The sequence below is a fragment of the Heloderma suspectum genome, chromosome 4 (assembly GCF_057233095.1).
Source record: "Heloderma suspectum isolate Gila_16-S chromosome 4, 16-S_ref, whole genome shotgun sequence".
NCBI classification, from domain to species: Eukaryota; Metazoa; Chordata; class Lepidosauria; order Squamata; family Helodermatidae; genus Heloderma; species Heloderma suspectum.
Window position 1 is genome coordinate 169,507,583 of NC_139461.1, and position 22,211 is coordinate 169,529,793.

Consider the following 22,211-nt stretch of genomic DNA (forward strand, 5'->3'; position numbering starts at 1 on the left):
TCTGTTCCTTGTGTCTGTCTATTCCCTGGAACACACATTCTAAAAGTGAATAGAATGAGCTCTAGAGCAATACCCTTTGTTTTGATTTCAGTTTCGTCCCATCCCTAGCAACCCTTCTTAGTATTTGGATTTGCTAAAAGGAGTCTACCTCCATCCCTACATATTGCCCTGGTTTACTCAATGCAATTCTCTGGCACCCGAAGTCAGCATGTTGGTGTTATACCCTTGCAGGCCATCAAAGACATTCTGTGTTAGCCTCAGAGCACTCATTCCATGTGAGTCCAAATATTCAGCTCTGTAATCATTTCTGGAGGGCTGCTAGGCTTTTGATGAGATCTTGTACTTCTAAATCCTTTCTAGGCCTGCCAGCCATAGTGGCAAAGTCTAAGAATGGGTCCCTGCGGTCTGCCAACATGGTGCTGCAGTGATATGTGAGTTAGTTATATTTATGATGATTGTTGTTAATATAGTGCCGCTACGGTACACTTTCCAGAGTAGCATAATCAAAGGCCTGGTCCCTGTGGGAAGGAGGTGATGGATGAAGGTGAAGAAGAAAGAGCTCACAGTGACAAAGCAACAGAGTGAGTGGAGGGGTGAGGTGTCCCCAAAGCCACCTTCCACTCCAGTTTCTCGCTCATGGCTGATACAGCTCCCACAGTCATGAGCAGGGCTGGCTTTACCATTAGGCAGAGTAAAGCAGTTGCCTCAGATGGCAGATGCTGGGAGGTGGCAGCCAGGCGCTGGAGCAGAGATCTGTGTGCCATGCAGTCTGCTCTACACTGCCTAAGTTAGCCTGCTGCCTTCAGGTGCAGTGGCGGGTGCTGTCCCATTGTCCATGTTGAAGGCAGATTAATGTGCCAGTCCAGTTGGCTTTTGTATGTGGAATGGGGGTGGGTGGGTGAGCCATCTTGTTCTTCTTTCAAGCAGCAAACTGTCTTGGGCCGTCTGATCATGGATCAGAGTGGATTGTGGGAGTTGTAGTCCAACATATCTGGAGGGCACCAGGATGGTGGAGGCTGGTCTACAATCCCCTCATCCCTCACTTGACACCTGCTGCTTCACCTGAGCTAGGGCTCAGCTTATCCTTGGCTACTCTGTTGACCACCATTGCTACCTCCCCCCAGCCATGCCCTTCTCTTCTTGTTGGGGTTGAGTCTGGTTGCTTCCATCCAGGGCTAGGCCATGGGCAGATTCAGAGGTCAGCTGGAAGCCAGGAACTAGGGTTGTCGTGAGCGTCCATGTAGGGGGCAGAGTCCGATGGACCCCCCCCCCACTCAGCCCCCTGTTTGCAGCTTGCCAAGCCCCACCCCTGACTGCCAAGCTGTGCGAGCCACTGGGACTTACTGGTTCTGCCCATGAGTGCCCACAGCTGCCTGTTCTCAAGTCGCCATTATACGTAAAAATGGCCACTTGCTATTTTCCATAAATTAAATCTTGCGCACAAAGGGCCGGCACTTTCTGGTCAGCCATTGTGTGCAGGATTCAATTTACAAAAATTAGCGAGTTGCCATTTCTACAGCAGCTGTGGGTGCACAGCTCGGGGCGGGGGATCCTTCCTCCCCCTCCCATTCCAGCTACCACAAAGGCAGCGCCTTGATGGGAGGATGATGATGAGAGGGAAGCCCCTCTTGGCGTCTTCCTTCCATCAACCCACTGCCCCTGCCTAGGTGGCCCAGGATGGGATGGGGAGAAAGGATCAATGCTTTCTCCCCCTCCCCTCCCAGCTACAAGTATTCAAAAAATATAGCCCTTTTACGCAAGATGGGGCTCTATATTTTCGTATATTTACTGTTGTGCACAACGTTGGCTGGAAAGGGCCATTTCCACAACATTAGAGGCCTCTAATGCTGCGGAAATGACCCTTTCTGGCCACTGTTGTGCACAGCAATAAACATACGAAAATATAGAGCCCCATCTTGCGTAAAAGATGGCGGCTTGCATGGAGGAGCATGCAGCTGTGGTGCGCTCCTGGACAGCTCGCCGAGCCCTCCAAGGGCTTGCACAGCCTGGCTTGTGTGGGCGAGAGGGAGCAGCGGCTGCTCAAGTGCCCGCCGGTCACAGACTCCAGTGAGTCCATCCACCCCTACGAGGGACCATGGGACAAAGCCAGCAGTCAGGAGGACTGAAGGACAAACCGGGCGGCAGGATCGAGAGAAGCAAGCCAGGAAGGAAGACGAAAGACTGCAGGAACACGTCGGGAAGAACGTGCCACTCAAGCCCTCATAATCCTCCTGGCCCAGGAGAATCCAGTGACCAGCTTGCATGGGTGGAGCAGGCGAGGACCTGAAGATGCTAATGCTGCAGCATGAAGGTCAGTGGCTCACCATACAGGGTGTGCTGTACACCAATTGAAAAGTTCCCAGTTCAAGCCCTGGCAGTCCCTGGCACTTCTCGGGGGTCCTAAGACACCCTTGGTTTCCCTGCCCCCACCCCATCTCTGCATGCCTTTCCTCTGCATGAGGTGCATGTATAGGTTGCATGTGTATGTGTTTCTTGTTTGGCAGTTCTGTTTCTTTGAGGGTGGAAGACAGGTTCAAAACCCTTTGTATTGAATGGTATTAAAATAAAATAAAGATGCATCTCCTCGCCCCCCCCAAAAGGTACGGTTGTTATGGCAACCCAGAATGAGGGTGCAGGAATGCAGCCATCACAGTTATCATGTGAGAGTCAGACAGAAAGATTGCTGGAGGGGTAAAGGGATGCTTTGGGAGAAGGCAGATATAATGAGGCCATTGCAGCTTAATTGATGTTTGTTTGTGTAGCTCATCTGTGAGAGGAGAAATGGGATAAGCCACCCCTGGAAGGGGACGTGGGCAGTATTAGCTGTTGTGTATTCTAGAACCACAGGTCAACTGATGCTGTGCATTTTATGGATCAGAAACATTAACCTGCCGGCCCTGAAGCCAAAGGCTCTCGATACGAACATTCTGCCCTGAAAGGAACAGCCCGGGTTATACGCATTGTGGCTGGGTGTGGGGATGGGAGTGCGCAGAGTGCTGTAGGCAGGTGATTTTAGATCCTCCCTTTAGATGGCCTTCTGCATTTCTCTTCTCCCAACCCCCTTCAACTGCCACCCCATGCTTTACAACTGCTTCTACATTCCTGACAGGTTAGAGGAACATCAACAATATCGTTTACCAACCCTGGTATATAAATACTCTGAGCATGTGCAGTTTTGAATTTTAAGCTCACTTAAGTCATAGCGCCACCATGGCTACAGGAATACAATGGAGTCTGCTTCTGCCCCGCCCCTCTCTGGGTGGCCATTTGGGGGCCCTCTGGGCTGCAAGGCCCTGGACCGTGGCCCCAAGGCCTGGCCCTAGCTGCACCGCTGCCGTGGGGGCTGCTTACTTTCTGGCTCTGGTGTCGGGCCTGCTTGGTTCAGCCACAGTTTGTGGTGCCTGGGAATGTTGCCACTGGTGCTTGGTGGGGGGCTGTGGGCTGCCCCACGAGTTGGAAAGGTAGTGAGGAAGCCAGAGAGTGTGAGCAAAGCACAAGGTTGTGCTGTTGGTGCTGTGGGCTGGCAGCCCCCAATAAAGAAGGGAAAAAGAGGGAGCCTGGAAGCTGGGGCTTTGGTGGGCTGGGCTGGCTCAAAAGGGGCCTGCAAAGGGGCCTTGTCTATGCATGCTGTGCAAAGCTCCCCAGACAGAAAGCAGGGCTGGCCCAGGACATTTTGCTGCCTGAAGCGAAGATCAAGATCAAGATGTTACTGAGGCCTGAGGATGCGGACAAGGTGCTTGGCCAAGTCCGATCGACCACTTGTGTGCTTGACCCTTGCCCTTCATGGCTTATTAAATCAAACAAGGAGGGGTTGTCCGGCTGGGTCCAGGAGGTTGTAAATTCCTCCTTGAGAGAGGGAGTGGTGCCTGCCACTTTAAAAGAGGCAGTAATTAGACCACTCCTGAAAAAGCCTAACCTGGACCCAGAGGATGTTAACTATTATAGGCCAGTGGCCAACATCCCCTTCCTGGGCAAGGTGCTTGAGCGGGTGGTTGTAGGACAGCTCCAGGCACTCTTGAATGAAACGGATTATCTAGATCCATTTCAATCGGGCTTCAGGCCTGGTTTTGGAACGGAAACTGCCTTGGTCGCCCTGTGGGATGACCTCTGCCGGGAGAGGGACAGGGGGAGTGCGACCCTGTTGATTCTCCTGGACCTCTCAGCGGCTTTCGATACCATCGACCATGGTATCCTTCTGGATAGGTTGTCTGGGTTGGGAGTTGGAGGCACTGCACTACAGTGGTTCCGCTCCTACTTGGATGGCCGATTCCAGAAGGTGGTGCTGGGGGATTATTGCTCTGTGCCATGGCAATTGTGCCATGGGGTTCCACAGGGCTCTATTCTATCCCCCATGCTGTTTAACATCTACATGAAACCGCTGGGGGAGGTTATCCGGAGGTGTGGGCTGAGGTGCCATCAATATGCAGATGACACCCAGCAATACCTCTCTTTCTCATCAAAACCAGGTGAGGCAGTGGCTGTTCTTAACCAGTGCCTGGGCACGGTAATGGACTGGATGAGGGCTAATAAACTGAAACTCAATCCAGACAAGACGGAGGTACTGTTAGTGGGTGGTTCGTCTGCCCGGCTAGGTGATGTTCAACCTGTTCTGGAGGGGGTTGCACTCCCCCTAAAGGATCAGGTTCGTAGTTTGGGGGTGCTCTTGGATCCAGAACTGTCACTTGAGGCACAGGTGAACTCAGTGGCACGGAGCACTTTTTATCAGCTTAGGCTGGTATACCAACTACGCCCTTATCTGGACAGAGATAGCCTAGCTACAGTTATCCATGCTCTGATAACTTCTCGTCTGGATTACTGCAATGCGTTATACGTGGGGCTGCCTTTGAAAACGGTCCGGAAACTTCAGCTGGTCCAAAATAGGGCAGCAAGATTGTTAACAGGGACTGGCCTGCGAGCTCATATTACGCCAGTACTTTTCCAGCTGCACTGGCTGCCAGTCCATTTCCGGGCCCGATTCAAAGTGCTGGTGTTAACATTCAAAGCCCTTAACGGCTTGGGGCCAGGTTACCTGAAGGATCGCCTCCTCCCATATGTGCCTGCCCGGACCTTAAGATCATCATCAGCGGCCCTTCTCCGTGAGCCCCTGCCAAAGGAAGTGAGGCGGGTGGCTACTAGGAGGAGGGCTTTCTCTGTTGTGGCACCCCGGCTCTGGAATGAGCTCCCTAGTGAGGTTCGCCTGGTGCCTACATTGTACTCCTTTCGGCGCCAGGTGAAGACCTTTTTATTTTCCCAGGCATTTTAGCTTTCTAAATTTTTATCTTTGCTGTTTTAAATCTGTATTTTAAACTCCTGTACTACTGCTAGGTTTTATTGTGGTTGTATTGTTATATTGTGGTTTTAATGTTCTATATATTTTAAATTGTTTTATTGTGTGTTGTTTGGTTTTAGTTTTTGTGAACCACCTTTTGTGAAGAAAGAGAGCTGCGGCTATTGGGCGGTATAGAAATGAAATGAATGAATGAATGAATGAATGAATAAATAAATAAATAAGATGGTGCCCCTCCCAGTCCATGTACAAAAGCCACCTGGATTGGCAAGTTAATCTGCCTTCAGCATTCACATCCTCCACTACACCTGAAGACAGCAGGCTAACTTAGAGGAAACACAGAGCAGGCTGTGTGGAACTCAGGTCTCTCCTTCAACACCTCGCTGCCACCTCCCAGCTTCTGCCGCCTGAGGCAACTGCTTCATTCTGCTTAATGATAGGGCCAGCCCCGAGAGGAAGAAAGAGAGCTTCGGCTATTGGGAGGTATAGAAATGTAATAAATGAATACAAATAAATAAGAGAGGGCTGGCTTAGCCAGACATTAACTGCTCACTGTGTGTGTGTGTGTGTGTTTGTGTGTACATGTGCGCGGGGGATGATCTTTGGTGGCTTTGTGCTAGCTGGCTGGACTGTGTATGTGCCAGTGTATTGCTAAAATTAATTACCTGGAAATGCAGGATAATATTTACCCAAGTTGGGGTGGGGAGAGAAGGAAGCAGGGTGGGCAAACCCCAGTAAGATATCCAAATCTCCCTGCAACTCATTTTCCTTTTATAGAAGGCATTTCATAAAAATCCAGTGAGCATCATTTATTCATTTGGTTACTCATTTATTCAGTTGGTTTTCTAGCCTGCTCCATGGCTGGGGTGAGCTGTAGTTTCAAAATCCGATGAAATGACATCTGATACAATCAAGAGAGAAGATGATCAAGTGCTAAAACAGCCCGTCCGTGAAATGTTTGACCTTGGTCACAAAGACTGGCCCCACAGTAAACATGTCCCTCAGAACTTCTGGAAGATACTCAGAGCAATTTGTGTGGTATATCTTGGAAGTTCTGAGGTTGGAGAAATTGCTTCACCATTCACAGGAGTAGATCACTCACTCCACTAAGTGAAGGAAGGCTTTGGAGACACAAGGGTAATGCGCGAACCTAACTTTGTGTGATCAAAGCTTTGGAGAGTTTTCAGGAGAAGGAAGTCCCATTTTTTTTTGGTGGATTGGAGGAGTACTCATTAGGGATGTACAAAAGTCACTTACCTTTTCGCAGCTTGGCTTCGTGGTGGGGGGGAGGCGCTTCGCTTCTCCCCCCAAAGTTCAGGCGAGGGGGGGGAGGCGTCCCGCCTCGCCCGGCCAAAATTCAGGCTGGGGGGGAGGCTTCCTGCCTCGCCTGGCCGAAATTCAGGCCGGGGAGAAGCACCCCGTCTCCCCGGCCGCGAAACAAAGTGTAAAAAAAACCTAACAGCCCCATGATAGGCTACGTAACGATTAACGTAGCGTATCACGGCTAGATTTCCAAAGTCAGCCGTGATAGGCTACGTAAATCGTTACGTAGCCTATCACAGGTGACTTTGAAAAAAAAAAAAGCGCGTACGCAAATGGCGGCGGCCTATGGGCGCCGCCATTTGCGTTCCTTATTTGGTCCCGGTAGTCTACGTAAAGATTTACATAGTCTACTTTTTTTTTTTCCAAAGTCACCTGTGATAGGCTACGTAACGATTTACATAGCCTATCACGGCTGACTTTGGAAATCTAGCCGTGATAGGCTACGTTAATCGTTACGTAGCCTATCATGTTTTTTTTTTTTTTTACACTTTACTTTGTAATGGCGGCGGCGGTAGCCGGTCAGAAGACCGGCTGCCGCCCCCGCCCCCGACGAAAGGCCGACGAACCGCCGCCGGGACCCGCCGCCGGGAGGGACATTCGCCAAAGGTAAGTACCATCCCGGGGCGGGGGCAGGGGGGCGGAGAATTTCACCACCGATTTCGGGGGGCCGAATGCGTTGGTGCTCGGCCCCCCGAAGATTCGGGGAGAAATTCTCCGCCATCCCTAGTACTCATTCAACCAGCCTCTCTCTGGCCTAGCTCTCACTGAGATAGTTAACTGTCAGTACAACTTTAGCTTCCACGGGCTCACTTGACTCCTAGGGATGGAGTAAGGAGGAGCTTAGAATGGAAACAAAGCCCATTCTGGGCCAGATCCAGCGTCCTTTGAGCAGGTGGTATGGTGTGTTTGGAGCTCAGACTCACCTTTGCTTTGTACTTAGGTTCTTGGGCAAGCAACTTTTCTTTCAGTCTCATGGGTTTGCCTTCTGGGAAATGAGTGTTTCACGACTGGCTATGCCCACCATGGCAGCTATTTCATGAATGGGCAAGCCCTTCCCTATGGCAGCCATTTTGTGAGAGTACCCACAGCACTCTCTCAAAATTCAAAATGTGCCCACTGACCTAAAAAGATTGTTGACCCCAGTTCCATGATGCCATTGCCCTGGCTCATTGACTGAAGTTTACGGCGTGGACATTGTCACCTTCTACTCACGACCATCCTGTGTTTTCTTACCACTTATTCCATCTTTTTCCTTAATGCACAAAATCTGTTAAGGAGAAAAATGTGGAATAGCTGCACAATGCCTTCTGATCAACAGCACTAGGATCCCTCCATCGGGAAGCACCCAAACTTTGCCTCTGCTGCTCCCTCACCCCCCCGCCAGTCCCCCCCATCCCCCCCAACTCCCCGTCAAGGCTTACCTTGGGGATGTGAGCACCCACTGATTACCACTGACTGCAGATGGATTTGATGGCACCAGTGATGGGCAGATGCCCTTTGGCTTGATTTGGAATGGCAATTATGAGCTTTCTCAGTGAGCGTTCAGGGGGGAAATGTCCCCTTTTTCTCATCTGAACTGTCATGTTTGCATGTCGTCTGTGCAGCACTCACAGTGCCATGCACATGAAGCCTGTCATATACCAACTGTGGCAGAGAGCCACATAATGTAACTATTACACCCCCCACCCCAAACAAACATACTCAAGAAAAAGAGAGGAACTTAGATCTGGATGGGAGTGGTGGGGGGTGGGGACACACACAACATAAAATGTTTTCAAGGTATGACCTAAAGACAGTAATTTCTATTTGGGAAATGAATGTGTTTTGCAAATTGAGATAATTTCCCTAAGTTGAGAAGATGCTCACCATAGAAGAGGCTACCTGGCTGATGTGGTCACATGGTTCACAGCAATCTATTAAAATTTCAGGGAGAGTAAGGGCATAACATTAAACGAAATTGCACATTCGTCTATAAAGTATTTAACTGTGTCATTTATGTCATTTCACAGCACTCACCGAGAGTTTCAGCAAGAATACATAGTTCAACATTTTAAAAGTTTGTGCAAACACCTACAAAGCAGCTGAATTTATGTGCCTGGTCTGCTGGACATGGGATGACACATGCTCTGAATACAATTTTACATTGTGACCGGTGGAGAAGAACCTTTGGGGGAAAAAGCCATCCAGTTCACACTACAGCTGAGCATTAAGGGCTGAACAATTCATACTCCAAATCAGGGTAATTACAAACTCTGGCAACATCTCCAGATGACACACCACCAAAAGCTAATTAGAATTATAGTTGGAACTGATCTCCGATGTTACCAGGCGCAACTCTCAATCCATTGGCAAAGTATTCTATATAAATTGAAATCAAGGCAGATTCCTGACCAGCATCTCTTACAGATTTCCAAGGAAGGAGATTCTACCATTTCTCTAGGAATTTTTGCCATTGTTTCAAAATTTCTATAAATTCTCATAATATTTAACATGAAATTACTTTCCTTGAAACCACTGACATCTTTGGTGCGATGAACAATCGCTCTCACTTGACTGTATTGTAGTATTATAAAGAATGATAAAGAAGACATAAAATTAACACTGAAATAAATATTTGCATCAATTTGAAATTGGTGAATGTTGTGAATTTAAATTCTCTTTCATTTTCTGGTTTTGCTTTGAGTTTCTAGACCTACTTTTGTCACACTCAAACTTTGTTACCAAAATGTGAGCCTTCACACATAACCATAGATAACACCTGAGAAAGTCAGAATTTAAAATCAAATTTAGGAAACAAAAACTCAAAACATTGTTTTTAAAAATTCAGATTAGAAATTCTGCCCCCAGATTAATTTCAGTCCTAGTCCATGTTCCCTTCCCACTTAAGACTGCAATCTTACACCCACTTACCTGGGAGTAAACCCCACTGAGTGGACATGCCTAGATTACAATGTAAAAATCTACAGAAAAGCAGATTTTTACATTGTAATCCCATGCATGTCTACTCATTGGGGTTTACTCGCAGGTTAGTAGGTGTAGGATTGCAGCCTTAAGCGGGAAGGGAACATGGGACTGAAATATTGTTAGCTTATAACAAAGTTCTCTGGAAGGCTTACAAGGTAACATAAAAGATTAAAATCCAACAATCATCATAGTAAAACAGTAAAACAAAATACAGCAGAAAGCGTGAACAGCAGAGAATACAAAGTGAGGTAAACATGTTTACCAGGCTATCACGGAATTAAGAGGCTAAGACAGCTTTTAAAAGCCTGCTTTTAAAACACCTAGGAAAATTAAAAGTTCTTTGCCTCTTAAGGCATCAAAGTACATGCCAGGAGAGCTTCTGTGTGAAGGGCTTTCCAGAACTGGGCTGCAAAACTGAAAAGGCTTCTTCACCTGTAGCCCCCGCTGCACCTCACCTGGTGGAGGCACTCAGAGAAGGACCTCCAAAGTAGGGGTGGACGAAAGTGACTTACCTGTCGTCGAAGCTTGTTCGCGGTGGGGGGGAGGCGCTTCGCTGCTCCCCCCGCGAAGTTCAGGCCAGGGGGGAGGCTTCCCGCCTCGCCCGGCCGCGAACTCGAAAGTTTAAAAAAAAAACAAAAATGCCCCCGTGACAGGCTACGTGACGATTTACGTAGCCTATCACGGCTAGATCTGCAAAGTCAGCCGTGATAGGCTACGTAAATCGTCACGTAGCCTATCACGGGTGACTTAAAAAAAAAAAAAGCGCGTACGCTAATGGCGGCCCCCATAGGGAGCCACCATTCGTGTTCCTTATTTGGTCGCTGTAGTCTACGTAAATCTTTACGTAGACTACGGCGAAAATAAGGGCAACGCAAATAGCGTTGCCCTTATTTTCGCCATAGTCTACGTAAATCTTTACGTAGACTACAGCAACCAAATAAGGAACAGGAATGGCGGCTCCCTATGGGGGCCGCCATTATCCGTACGCGCTTTTTTTTTTTTTTTAAAGTCACCCGTGATAGACTACGTGACAATTGACGTAGCCTATCACAGCTGACTTTGCAAATCTAGCCGTGATAGGCTACATTAATCGTCACGTAGCCTATCATGGGGGCGTTTTTTTTTTCTTTTATTGCAATGGCGGCGGCGGCAGCTGGTCGAAAGATTGGCTGCCGCCCCTGCCCAGGACGAACACCTGCCGAACCGCCAGCCGGACCCGCCGCCGGGAGGGACATTCGGCAAAGGTAAGTCCCGTCCCGGGGGGGGTGCGGGGTGCGGGGGGGTGCGGAGAATTTCTCCCCGAAACTTGTTCGGGGGGCCAAACACGTTGGCGCTCGGCCCCCCGAAGTTTTGGGGAGAAATTCTCCGCCATCCCTACTCCAAAGAACCTAAGGTCTGAATAGGTACACGTGGGGGGAGGCAACCCTTCAGGTATACCCAGTTTCATCAGACATTCCTCATACGACTTGCCTTATGAATTAGCAGTTTTTTTAGATCCTATTATTTTCAATAGGGGAATTAAGCACCCCACTACAATCAATGGAATTTAAAAGTAGTACTGAGCCTCAAGCTCTCCGGGTCCAATTTTTACCCCTCCCCAAATACCCCACCCAGCAAAAGCATGAATTCCAGCTTTCTTAAGGCTGTTGACCACTGCGCTTTCCCCACTGCCCCCCTCCCTCCCACCTCTGCAGCACCCTCAACAGCCACTTTTCCCCGTTTCAGGATGCGACGATGCCACAATGCTGTGCCGCTCATTTAGGCATGTCCTGTCTTCGGTAAGGGCACGTGAAGCCTATTAGAATGCTTCCAGTACTGGTCACATGGCTGAGCGTAGCCAGTCAAATATCACTCTAGGAACTGGACCATTTCTTAGCCCTTTCACAATGATTCCATGAAAAGATGTCAGAAGGGGGCACAGGACCTTGTGGCGCTGACAAACATTTTCATTTTCGTGCTCCCCCAAGCACACCCACCCACCCACGTCAGTTCAACACTACCTAAAAGCCTAATTTTGGCTGGATTATGTTTTTATTATTTAAGCAGCACTGTTCCCAAAGTGTTCCTGGTAAAAGTCCATGTAAACTACTTTGGGGAATGAGTGGGGCATAAATGTGATTTTAGTGCTTAGCATACCTCAATGACTAAATATAAATTTGAATTGAACAAAAACTCCCCATAATTTTTAATGAACAGCACTGAAAATTTCCTCTGTTTTTTACATTCCTTGTGAAGATGTTCATATTTTAATTTAAATGGCTCTCACTTTCATTTGGCTCCACTGACATGATTGCTTAGCCAATTTGTTGTGATTTTATTTACAGATGTCTGGTGATATACCTTAAGATGTAGCACTGTGACATCATCCTGTTCATTGTGTGATTCCCTGATTCGGTGGGAGTAGGAAGAAGCAGCTGGTGGCAGGTGTAGCACAAAAGGAGAAACAGTGTCACCAAAACAGGATTGAAAGAAGGGTGAATACTGCACAGTCCTCATTGTTACAATAAATAGCAAATATTTGGACTGGTGTGTGTGTGTGTGTGTGTGTGTGTGAGAGAGAGAGAGAGAGAGAGAGAGAGCATGGATAAGTTTAGGAGCTGAACATAGGGATGTCAGAGAATTCTGCCACGGATCTCGATGAGGCTGAATGCCAGTGCAGAATGCCCCCCGAAATCTGTGGCAGAATGGCCTGCCACCCCCCCACGGATCCCCCCGGGATGAGACTTACCTGGGGCAGATGCGGTGGCGGCTCTGGCAGCGGCTTCAGTGGCTGGTCTTCTGACCGGCTGCCACTGCCACCATTTGCAGTCTGGGTGTTTGGTTGTTGTTGTTGTTTTACATAGACTTGATAGGCTACGTAAAGACTTATGTAGCCTATCATGTCTGGGTTAAAAAACAAAACAAAACGTGCACGCAAATGGCGGCTATGGCCGCCACCATTTGCATTCCTTATTTTTTGCCGTCTTAGTCTACGTAAATATTTACGTAGACTATTACGGAGAAAATAAAGGGGAACGCAAATAGCATAGTGGGCGCTATTTGCATCCCTTTTTGATTTGCCGTTTTAGCCTACGTAAATATTTACGTAGACTAAGACGGCGAAAAATAAGGAACACAAATGGCAGCGGCCGTAGCCACCACCATTTGCGTACGCCGTTGTTGTTTTTTTTACCCAGCAGCCAGTCCGCGGCCGGAAATCCAGCTGCGGACAGCCCTGGCCTGGCTGGCTGCTCCGTGGAGCCGCTGCAGAGCAGAGCCAGCCATTGAGGATTCCAGGGGGAGGACCGGATCGCCTCCCCCCCATCAACGATTCTGGCGGGAGGGACGGAGCGCCTCCCCCCCTCCAGCGGACGCCGCCACTGGAACAAGGTAAGGGATTCGTACATCCCTAGCTGAACAGGAAAGGGTTAGGTAGCCAGAAGGTTTGCTTTAAGTTGGTCAAACCTGCTGGTCAGGCACACCCTTTTGTTATGTAAACTACAGGTAATACATTGCCATGGGAACTAAACAAAGCTAGACCTTTGTTTCTTGATACAAATGATTCATTTTTGGAATGTTCTGAATAGGAAAACTGATCAGAGAAGGGGCAGACCACCACCCCTCCTAGCTAAGGTAAGCTAATTCAGGTGCCTGTGTGTGAGAGGAGACGTCAGTTTGGGTCAAATTCAAAGGAAGAGGCACAGAGAGCTGGGTTGGGGGCTCTGTAAACATCTTAGGGTGTTGTCTGTTTCCCTATAGGTCCAATGAGGGAGCAGTAGAAGACATAAGTTCTGCTTGAGTATTTTATTTACTTATGTATTTATTTGTTTTTATTTATTAGATTTCTTAATCGCCCATCTGGCCAGTCATCTGGCCACTCTGGGCAATGTACAGCACTACAGTTTCAAACAGTAAATTACACATTACACATTATATAAAAATACCCTAACCCACCCCAAATGCCTGCCTGAATAACCAAGTTTTCAGTGCGTGGTGGAAGCTCTTTAAAGAGGTGGCATGGCGGAGTTCCCTAGGGAGGGAGTTCCAGAGTAGGGGCCACTACAGAGAAGGCCCTCTCCCTCGTCCTCTCACCAGCTTAGCTGTCCTGGCTGATGGGACAGAGAGAAGGCCATATGAGGCTGATCTTATTGAGCGGCCTGTCTGGTGTTGCTGGAGGTGCTCCTTGAGATAGGCTGGGCCGGAACCATATAGGGTTTTCAAGGTCAAAACCAACACCTTGAATTTGGCCCGGAAAACAACTGGTAGCCAGTGCAACTCCTTCAGCACCGGAGTGATATGATCATGCTGGCGGCTGCCTTTAATCAGGCAAGCCGCCACGTTCTATACCAGTTGCAGCTTCTGAACCGTCTTCAAGGGTAACCCCATGTAGAGCGCATTACAGTAGTCTAGATGAGAGGAGGCCAGGGCATGTATTACTGATGGGAGTAGATGGTCGGGAAGGTAGGGGTGCAGCCGCTGTATCAGATGGAGTTGGTACAACGCTGTCCAGCTCACGGCTGACACCTGAGCCTCCATGGACAGCTGGGAGTCTAAAATGACCCCCAGGTTGCGGACGTGGTCTTTCAAGGGTAGCCTTACCCCATTCAACACCAGGTCAACATCCCCCAACCTCCTCTTGTCTCCCACCAAAAGTACCTTGGTTTTGTCAGGGTTCAGCTTTAGCTTATTCCTCCCCATCCAGCCACTCACCGTCTCCAGACATTTGGACAGGGATTCTATAGCCAACCCTGGTGAAGATTTGAATGAGAGGTAGAGCTGTGTGTCATCCGCATATTGATAACACCACACCCCAAACCTCCTGATGATAGCCCCCAGCGGCTTCACATAGATGTTAAATAGCATCGGGGAGAGGATGGAACCCTGTGGGACCCCACATGTGAGTGGCCACGGATCCGACACCGCCTCACTCAGTGCTACCCTCTGGTACCTGCCGGAGAGGAAGGACCGGAACCACCGCAATATGGTGTCTCCAATGCCCAACCCCTCCAGGCAGTCCAGGAAGATACCATCGTCAACAGTATCAAAAGCCGCTGAGAGGTCGAGGAGAACAAGGAAGGAGCATTCACCCCTATCCAAAGCCCTCCTCATATCATCCACCAAAGCGAACAAGGCTGTTTCTGTCCCATGCCCAAGCCTGAAGCCCGATTGAGATGGATCTAGATAATCGGCTTCTTCCAAGTGTGCCTTCAACTGCATCGCCACCACCCGCTCAATGATCTTGCCCCAAAATGGCAGATTCGAGACTGGGCAAAAGTTATTCAAATCCTGGGGATCCAAGGACGGCTTCTTTAAGAGCGGTCTTATCACTGCCTCCTTGAGGGCTGATGGCATCTCTCCCTCCTCAAGGGAGGCGTTCACCACTGCCCTGATCCCCTCACCTAGTCTCTCTCTGCAGCCCATAATGAGCCAAGATGGGCAAGGATCAAGTAAGCAGGTGGTCGGCCTTACAGATGAAAGCACCTTGTCTACTTCATCAGAAGGAAGAAGCTAGAACCGATCCCACAAAACCGGTTTGCCACAGACTGTCTCTTGCTCGCTAACTGTATCCATGGTGCACAGAATAACACTCCTGATCTGATCAATTTTATCTGCAAAGTGCCTTGCCAAGACCTCACAGGAGGCCTTAGAAAGCTCTAGTGGTTCCAAAGCAACTGGACTGACCAGGCTCCGGACAACTTGGAACAGCCTCCTGGGACAGCACTCTGCAGACACGATAGAGGCAGCATAATATTCCTTTTTTGCTGCCTTCACCACCACGTGATAGGCTGAAGATACAGGTCTAGCCTGTGTCCAATCGTCTTCGGAGTGAGACTTCCACCACCGGCGCTCTAGCCATCTCACCTCCTGTTTCAGAGCTCGTAACCACAGATTGAACCATGGTGCAGTCCGAGCCCTGTTCGGGGGAGAGGGCATTTCAGAGCCACCCAATCTAATGTCCCAGTGATTGCAGCATTCCACCCACCCACTAGGGCTTTGAACGAGTGGCCATTTGCGTGCTCCAGAGAATCCCCAAGCGCATTCAGAAATCCATTCAGATCCATAAGATGCCTGGGGTAGACATTTTAATGGGTCCTCCAGCCCTACGGAGGGGTTGTGGAACCAAGAAGTCCAACGACACCAGATAGTGATCTGACCACGACAAGGGGGTGGTGGATATACCCCCAACTTCCAAATCACTCCCCGCTTCTCCAGAAACAAACACAAGGTCTAGTGCATGACTGGCTACATGGGTGGGCCCAGTTGGAATAGGGTGCAGCTCCCAGGAAGCCATGGTCTCCATGAAGTCCCGAGGTGCCCCTGTGAGGATGGCCTCTAAATGTACGTTGAAGTTCCCCAACACCAATAAGTTAGAGGACTGCACATGCACATCAGAGACCACCTCAAGCACCTCGGCCAGGGAGTCAGTTGTGCAGCGGGGTGGATGGTACACAAGCAGAATCCCCACACTGCCCTTTGGGCCCAGCCTCCAGTACATGCACTCAGCAACCTTGGTCTCCCGGAGAGGGGATCTAGTGAAGACCAAGGACTCCCAGTAGATAACAGCCACTCCCCCTCCCCAATCCCCAGCCCTCGGCTGCTGTGCATACGAAAACCTGGCTGGGCACATGGCCGCCAGAGTTGGAGCAGTGGCCTCAGCCAGCAAGGTCTCCGTAATTAGGGATGCACGAAAGTCCCTTACCTGAACTGAAACTTGATTTGCGGTGGGGGGGAGGCGCTCCGTCCCTCCCCCTGAAATTCTGGCTGGGGGGGAGGCGCCCCGTCCCTCCTGCCACGAATCCTGGCCTGCCGGGACGCAAATGGTGGCGGCCGTAGCTGCCGCCGTTTGCGTCCCTGCAGCCAGCCATGATAGGCTATGTAAAAAAAAAAACCTGCGCGTACGCAAATGGCGGTGCCCATGGGCGCCGCCATTTGCGTACGCGCGGTGTTTTATTTTTTCCCCACTCAGCCGTGATAGGCTACGTAAACGTTTACATAGCCTATCACGGTGTTTTTTAAAAATCTAGCTGTGATAGGCTACGTAAATCTTTACGTAGCCTATCACTTTTTTTGTTTTTTGTTTAACTTGGAAATGGCGGCGGCTGCCGCCAGGGACATTCGCACAAGGTAAGTCCTGTCCCGGGGGCAGGCAGGGGGGCAGACCATTTCGCCACCAATTTCAGGGGACCGAATGCGCTGGCATTCGGCCTCCCCGAGATTCGTGGCAAAATTCTCTGACATCCCTATCCGTAATACATGCCAGGTCTGCACCCTCATCCAGGATCATGTCATGGATGAGGGATGTTTTCTGGGTAACAGACCTGGTATTGCAGAGCAGCAGACGAAGGCCAGAAGATGGAGTCACGCCTCCCCCAGCCATCCTTTGGCTCTGGACAGGCCTGGAACAGGGCACAGAGATTACACATCTGTCCCTTGTTCCCCTCACCGGGCATGGCCTGCCCCTAGCGCTCCGCCAGTGCCTGCCACTAGGGATGGCAGAGAATTCTGCCACAGACTCCATTGAGGCTGGATTCTTAGAATCCGGGCCCCCCAGAGTCCGTGGCAGAACAGACCACCCCAGCCCGCCACCCCGTGAAGTCCCCACCACCCCACTGCCCTGTGTGGATGCAAATGGCGTTCAGCATAGCGGACGCCATTTGTGTCCTTCCCTTTTTGCTGTGACAGGCTACGTAAATCTTTATGTAGCCTATCACGGCCAAGTGAGGCACGCAAATGGTGTCCACTATGCTGGATGCCATTTGCATCTGTAGACCAGCCCCGGCTGGAAGTCCGGCAGCGGCCAGCCCCAGCTGGCATCTCTGCAGACTTGCCGCGGAGCGGAGCCAGCCAGAGAGGATTCCGGGGGGGAGAACCAGATCACCTCCCCCCTATGGACCCCCCAGCAGACCCAGGTAGGTGGGGTCCGTACACCCCTACCTACTGCCCAGCCTCTGTATAGTCTGCCCCCAACACTCCCCCCACTGCCTCCATCAGGTGGACACATGCCCCCTTGCTCCCGCCTATCAGGCAGGCTACTCACCCCTAAAAACACAACAACAACCCCCAAAACCCACCCCCACCAACACTTAAAAATCAAACAAAACAAAACTACACTGATTGACCCCCCCCCCTCTGGTCCCCTCAATTGGCCCAATATCCTTCCTCCCAGGCACATACACAGGCCACCAAAAAGCCAGACAAAGGAACAGGGTCCAGGTCCTTCAGGGCTCACAGCTGGGTGGTCTCTGGCCCCCCTATTTAAGTTTTGCCTCCACCTATGTTTGATCTTGGGAAGAGAAAACTCCCTGGAAAAGACCCTGAAGCTGGGAAAGATTGAAGGCAAAAGGAGAATGGGATGGCAGAGGATGAGATGGCTAGATAGCATCACCGATGCAATGAATATGGACTTGAGCACACTCCGGGAGAGAGCGCAGGACAGGAAGGCCTGGCGTGCTATGGTCCATGGGGTCCCGAAGAGTCGGACACGACTAAACGGCTGAACAACAACAACAAAATGTTTGATCTGTATATTCCTAAATAAATGTGAATACTACAACATGCCAATAAACCTTCAGTGGTGTCCTTCCAAAGCAAAGCAAACCTGAGTAAGTGAAGCACCTCTGGAACTTACCACTCAGAGAAGTGAGGTAATAGAGAGTGTGTGTGTATTTTATACTACATTACACTATTAATTATTGATCACTCAAGAAAAGGATTACATTGTATTAATCCTATGTTACAGACCACTGTTTCCTCTTCTGCTTGGCACTCCAGGGGGTTGTGCTGGAGCTTAGATACTAAAGAAAGGTTTGCTTTAAAACTTCTGGGAATTGTGGCACTATGAACATGTATTTAGAAGTTCCCAGTGAGAGCAGAAAGAGAAATACACCCAGACACATCCAGTCCATAAAACTGCAGTCTGTTTCCCCTCTAATTGGTAATAAATGTAAATGTTTAGTTATGCCTGGCTGGGGAGCTATGAAGAACGCATCTGTCTGGCTGTTTTCTCATCTTCACAAGGACTGCAGCGTTTATGCCATCTGTAGCTGAAGGCATGGGGAGCAGGCAGGCGGAGTGGGGGTAGGGAGGAAAGCCAGCCAATACCTTTGGAACAGAGGAGAAGAGTGGAAGGGGCGATGAAAGGAAGGACAAGAAGAGGGAGATGGGTGTGAGGCTAAGGGCTCAGGAGAGAAACCAAAGGGATGTAGCCAAGTGGCAAAAAGGAAGGCGCAGACAGAGCAAAATGGGAAAAAGAGCGAAATGGAGAAAGGGAAATTGAATTATAATGGCAGAAGGAGAAAGTAACTGGAGTTGCCAGGGCAAAACTTGGGTTCTCTTGTTGTCAGGGCCTGGCTGTGGACACCAGACTGGAGTGAGTAAGGAACCAGGAGCTGTGGGACTAGCCAGTAATCAGGACTAGAGCAAGTCAGGAGGACTAAAGTCAGGACCAGAAGTCAGGACCAAGGAGCAGAAACAGAGGACAAACCAGGAGGCAAGATTGAGCAGCAAGCCAGGAGCAAATTGGGACTGGAGGACAAAGCAAGGAGCAGGACCAAAGAGTAACCAACGATGCAGGAACATGCCAGAGCTTGGGAAGAGCTTGGGAAGGGGTGTAACAGGAAGCCCTCTTACACCCCAGGCTCTGGGCAGATCGAGTTAATCCAGAGCCAGAGTGGTCTTCATTGAGAGTCTGCCACCTGCAACTGAGCGGCTCCCCACATAGGGGTACACAGGTCCAGCAGCTCTTAACCCTTGTTGATTAATTTCCCCCCCTTATAAATGGAAGTAAAGCATGAGAATGATCTGGGTGAAGGAGACTGATAGGTTTTGCTGCTGATGTCTGGTAGGAAAATTAGATATAGCATGGGGAAGAGGGTTCAGTGGCAGTAGAGAGGGATTGGGAATAGTTTATGGATATAAATGTGAGGGTTTGAGATTAGGGTAGTAGAAATCATCACACTCCAAATGTTGAAGGATTTGAACTGTAGTTTTCCTCAGAAAGAGATTCCCACAGAAATTCATTATCAAGTCACATTCCAGGCTTGAACCCTGATATCAAAAACAGTTTCTGGGGCTGAGGCCTGATGATGTATTTATTTATTTGGTTTGTAGTTGAACCCCACCTTTCTACCAAGAAAAATGGCACTCAAGGCGGCTGGATTCTGGATCAAGCTATGCCTATGCCTTGAAATACCTATGTTTTTCCACTTCCAGTTAAAAATTGAAATCACTGCAGCAGATAAATGTCCAGAACACATGGCAATGTCCCAAATATGCAACGATATTTTGCAGGAAGGCAGAGATATGTGTGGAATAAAAGGGGAATGTGTGCATTAGAGGTTAGTAATACACCAGCATCTGGTGGGTTAATAGGCAATGTTAATGTTATAGAGATAGGAAGATAAGCCAGATATGTCTGGAGAGAGAGAAAGCTGCTGCGGTTTCCTGCACGTTTTTATAAGCTGCATTTGGTGCATCCTCTTGTTCTAATATAGAAAAATAATTACAGGGCATTACTCATGCCTCATGCTGTCCTCGGTGCTGAAGCGTTCCTGTTCTGCATTGTAACACCACCTTTTAATGCACTTGGCTTGGTTTCCTCCCTGCCTCTTTTTTATGCACATCAGTGCCCAAATTATGGGACAGAGGAGGCCTGGCCCCCTTATGTATTGTGTTGGTCCCCTCAGCTACTGCTTTTAGAAGGCTGTGGGGCATCCATTACTTGGCTAAAACTGGGAGACGTTAGGATTGGGATGTTTGGATTTCATCAGGAACCCCCTACCTTTCAACCCATAAGCTGAGCACTGATGCACATTTTGCATTCAAAACTAGATTAGTATAGCTTTTCTTTTCCTTTTTTTTTTTGCCAACCTCTCTCCTGCCTATGCTGCACAACTCTTACTCTGGCATTGCTTTCTCTTACTTTGAAGGATGGAGAGATTCCTCATGTTGGACTGTGAATTTCTTTTCCTTGATCAAGTCTAAGTCTGAAATCCAAATATATATTGATCAGAGCAGTTTTCTTAGTGTGAAGCTGATGTGTAAGGAATTGCAGTGGCTGTTTTGGACCCTGTCAGGGGGTAGCACTGGGAATTGCTCCGTATACAAGTTCTATGAAAAAAGGAATGGTGTTCGCAGTTATTTCTGCCAGGAGAGAGTGCACGCATGATCAGTCCTCCTGTGTGAGACCATAAAGGGAGATTGCCTGCTGACTGAGGTCAGGAGTGAAACCTTCCCCGTGGGACACAGCAGCAGCCTTTGGCTCATTGTGGGGACAGTGGTTGTGCCATCTGTTGTAGCATCTGGCACCAGTCACTTCTAGATCAGACCATTGGCCAAGTCTGCATGGAAAATGGTGTTACTTAATGAATGCCCTTGATTGCTTTAGCTGGACTTCTCTAGGCTTAAGGCTTTGCATTTCTCTAGGTATGATTAGGTACAGAATAGGGACATAAGGATTAGCAGAGGTGTGGAAGTACGGCTGGGTGGATCTGTCACGCTCAGTCTCTTGAAGGTTCTCATTGTTCTGCCACCAAGTTCATTCTGTCCCAGTTCTGTACGCTGTTTTTTGTTTCCCGCACAGAAATTCGTATACATTTTTGGTACCCATTTTTCCAGAGTTGTGCATGTGTGCATTTTTCAAGCGTATGCATTTTTGTATGCATGCACTCATTGACTAAAGCATGTTTGTGCACATTTTGGAAATGTACATAGCTTCCTTTGCACATTTTCCAGATGTGCATAGGTGAATGAATGCTTTTTGTTTTGTTTTGTTTTGTTTTGTTTTGTGGAACACACCACAAGCTTGGAAATGCCTGTATTTCTGACTGCAGCTTGCATTCGGATCTGCATTCAGTTTCGGGAGGTATGGACTGAGTAAGTCTGTTTTAAAAAATGCCCTCAACAGTGCAAATGTCTCACCCATCCCTATGTAGCACCATAAGCTATGAGCTCTGAGGGTTTTGAAAGAAAACAAAATAGGGAGTGCATTGTCAGACTGTTTTCAAGGGTGGTGGTGGGGCCACTGTGTCATTTTTAAGGAGAGAGTGTTAGGCTCTGTCCTGCTCAAAAACTGCATTAGTCACCTCTCCTGACTTCTAAATGTGAGGGGACAAACTGCAGTTGCTCAGCGGTGAGGGAAAGGCACTCTGCGTGTGCTCAAATGTGATTTTTATGCTATCATTTTACTTTACACCTGTTTCTTTAAATGCAGGGCAAAGTCTGTGCTTGAATTAGGGGGGCAATGTAGGTCATCCATGAAATCGACAAACCCCTGGCCTCCCTCAATTTGAGTCAAATCCTGCCCCACTTCTAGCCTTCTAGAAACGTACAGAAAGTAAGTGGGAAGCTGAGGCTGCAGCCGTGCCAATCGTGCTCTTAATCTGGCACACCACTCCCATCCAGTGGGGCTGTGACCCCAATCTGCAAAATAGCTTCAGCACCACAGAGAGCTCCTTTAGAGTTCTGACTGGTTGTTACAGAAACCCAGAGCGAATTCACCACCCCACTGACATGGGAGCCACCAGCCTCCACTGTCCCCACCCAAGAGAGGCCAGCCTACGCCTCATATTAACGTGTCCAGCAGTTGCTTTCTCCCAGGCTCACCTGCGCTGCACTGCTCTTGCCAGTGCTGGGTGTGGCCAGGTGCTGGGAGGGGGCA